The sequence below is a fragment of the Fukomys damarensis genome, unplaced genomic scaffold (assembly GCF_012274545.1).
Source record: "Fukomys damarensis isolate Sample0158 unplaced genomic scaffold, DMR_v1.0_HiC HiC_scaffold_37, whole genome shotgun sequence".
Classification (NCBI taxonomy): Eukaryota; Metazoa; Chordata; class Mammalia; order Rodentia; family Bathyergidae; genus Fukomys; species Fukomys damarensis.
The window spans coordinates 1,817,990-1,821,059 of NW_022900949.1; positions in this window are offsets into that span (position 1 = coordinate 1,817,990).

Below are 3,070 nucleotides of genomic sequence, written 5' to 3' on the forward strand. Positions count from 1 at the left end.
TCCCCAGGACTGAGCTCCCCACTTCCGGACCCACAGCCCCGAGGGCTGAGTCACCGAGGCCGCCACCGCCACCCCGTGTCCCCCTCCCCGAAGGGGAGGAGGCGGCGCACAGCAGGCTGCCCTTCTCCTGCCGAACCGAACCGAACTGAACTGAACTGCCAGGTGAGGTAAAGCCTGGCTCGCGGGGCATGCGCCTGTTGTCCCTGCACACCGGGAGGCTGAAGCAGGAGGATCAGGAGCTTACGCGGCCCGGGCAGTTTAGTGACTTAGCAGCCAGGAACCCAGGGTCTGCTGCTCTGCGCGGAGCTGTGTCCCCGCTGCAGTGGGGGGCGGGTCACGATGTGTGGGCCCGGCCATCAGAGGGACACGGGGGGGGGGCTGTGCCTTTCCCACGGTGACCAGGATGGCTCCAGGGAAGTCAGGGGCAGTGTGCAGCTGCGCAGCTGAAAGGCTGTGGTGGAGGCTGCAGCTGGCCCTGGGCTTGGGGACTTGCTGTCCCCTCCACACGGGCACAAGCCAGCCACTGAGCAGTGGCCAGGACCCTGCAGGTGACAGGGCGCTGGAGGCCCTAGGCTTCTTGAGTCCCACCAAAACTTGTGGGTAAATGAGCACGGAACCAGGTGTCCTTTTTGCACACCTGCCATCCCAGCACTTGGGAGGCTGAGGCAGGAGGATCGCTGTGCGTTCAAGGTCAGCTCAGGCTGCCTAGTGAGTTCCAGGTCAGCCTGAATTATGTAGTGAGACCCTGTTTCAAAGAAAAAACAAGCAGCGCAGAAAGCCCAGTCTAAATCATTGCAGGATAGAAACCAGCCTGAGATGCCCACCTCACCCCAAGGGAGGCCCCCAGGGGCGGGAGTCAGTCAGTCAATCCTGAGTACTCAGAACTTGGGCTGGGAAGGAGGCCCACCACAGCAGTGATTGGGAAAATTTTGTGCAGCTGAGCGAGGATGGGCCCTGTGGCCCGAGCACTGCACTGTGGATGTGCAGTGCGGTGGAAACTTACGTGTGTGTCTTCACCGGGGGCTGGAGCCCAGAGACACTAGCATGCGGTCACCCGGGGAGTACTATACACCCACAGAAAAGGTACAGCTGGATCTGTAGGCAAAAAGTAGATTGCAAGAGAGCTGCCATTTGCTTTTTTTTTGGTGTGTGTACGGGCGATCAAACTCAGGGCCTCTCGGTTGCCAGGCAGGCACTACACCACTGAGCTGTATCCCTGGGCACCATCTGCATTTCTTTTCTTTTCTTTATTTTTAGTTTAGGTTTTTTGGTATCAGGGATTGAACTCGGAACCTTGTGCTTGTGAGGCAGGCGGCGGCACCACTGATCTAAATCTCCGGCCCCCTGGGTTGGTTTGGAGACAGGGTCTCCCTAGGTGGTCCAGGCTGGTCTTGAACTCACCGCTCCTCCTGCCTTGGCCTCCAGTGCTAGAATGACAGGTGTGCACCATGACATCTGGCTTATTTCTTTATTTCGAGTCTGAGTCTCTGAATTGCCCAAGCTGGCCTTGAATGTGTGACCCGCCTGCCTCAGCTTCCCGAGTAGCTGCAGTTACAGGTGTACACTGCCACCCCTGCTCATTTCTGACTCACTTCTTTGCTTTGCCACGAGAGCTATGGGCTGGTCAAGTTTGTTTGTGTTTTGGGTTTTTTTTGGGTTTTTTTTTGGTACCCGGGATCGAACTCAGGCCCTTGTGCTTGTGAGGCAGGAGGTGGAACCACTGAGCCAAACCCCTGGCCCTGGGTGAAGAAATAATTCCCTTCTGTTCCCACAGGTGGAAGGTGACCTTTCGGAGGCCAGGACAACTGCAGTTCCCTCAGCTTGGCCACCCCCCTCCAGGAGCCTGGTATATTGTATTACTGTCCCCATGTTTTCCATATAATTTCTCCTTTTTTTCCTCTTTTTGTGAGACAAGGTTTCCCTACGTAGCCCAAGCCAGCCTCAAACTTGCTGCGATCCTCCTGCCTCAGCCTCTGGGTGCCAGGATGCCAGGTGTGCATCCCCACGCCTGTGACAAGACCTACTCTGACACCTGACCCTGGACGCCCTCTTGCTGACGCGCCCCGGCTGATGATAGCCAGCCTGGAGTTTGCAGTTACATTATAGTCTTTGCCAGAGACAATTTTGGGTGTTCTAAGACTGCCGTGCTGGAGATCATTATGTCTCCCTTCGTCTTCCATGACACCAACAAGAGCAAGTTCATCTGCAAGTCCAGCCCGACAGCTGTAATCTTATTCTGGGGGACCCGTTCTTCCTCCAGGAGATCCACGATTGGCTGGTCCTTGAGACTGGCCATCTTTGACTTAGAACCAAAAGGAACCGGCAGCACACGTCGCGTGGGCGTCGGGCCGAGCTGTTGCCAGGTCCGGACTCGTGGGCAGCTGCTCCCGCACACCTTTTTGGATATTTTTGAGGCAGGGTCTCACTGTATAGCCCAGGCTGGCCTTGAATTCATGGCAACCCTCCTGCCTCAGCCTCTTGAGTGCCGGGATTACAGGAGTGCACCAGCCCTCCTGGCCACTGCAGTGTTTCAAACAATGCCTGTGTGCTACACTGTTGATTTTTTGTTCGTTTGTTTGTTGGCACCGGGGATTGAACTCAGGTCCTTGCGCTTTCGAGGCAGGCAGCGGAACCACTGAGCTAAATCCCGGCCCCACTGTGGATTTTAAATATCCCCAAAGGCTTCTACGGGGCGGCTTCGTCCCCAGCGTGAGGCCACTGCAGGCAGTGGGACTCACGGGGCGGGGTCTACGGCGGAAGTGAGGTCATGGGGCGGGGTCTGGGAGGACCTTGTGGGAACCCAGCCTCTCTGCCCCCTGCCGGGACCTGGGCACCCATGAGCCGAAATCCGCCTTTCCCAGCGTCTCTTGACGCGGTCGATATTTCCCCGTGGTCGCCTGGGTGTGTTAGAACCAACTTAAGCCAAACTCTGTTGGCCATGACCAGAACGCGTGCCTGTCGGTGTAACGCTTGGGAAGCTGAGCAGGAGGCAGGAGGATCCCCATGAGTTTGAGGCCAGCCTGGGCTACACAGTGAGACCAGGTCTCAAAAAAAAAAAAAAAAAAAAAAA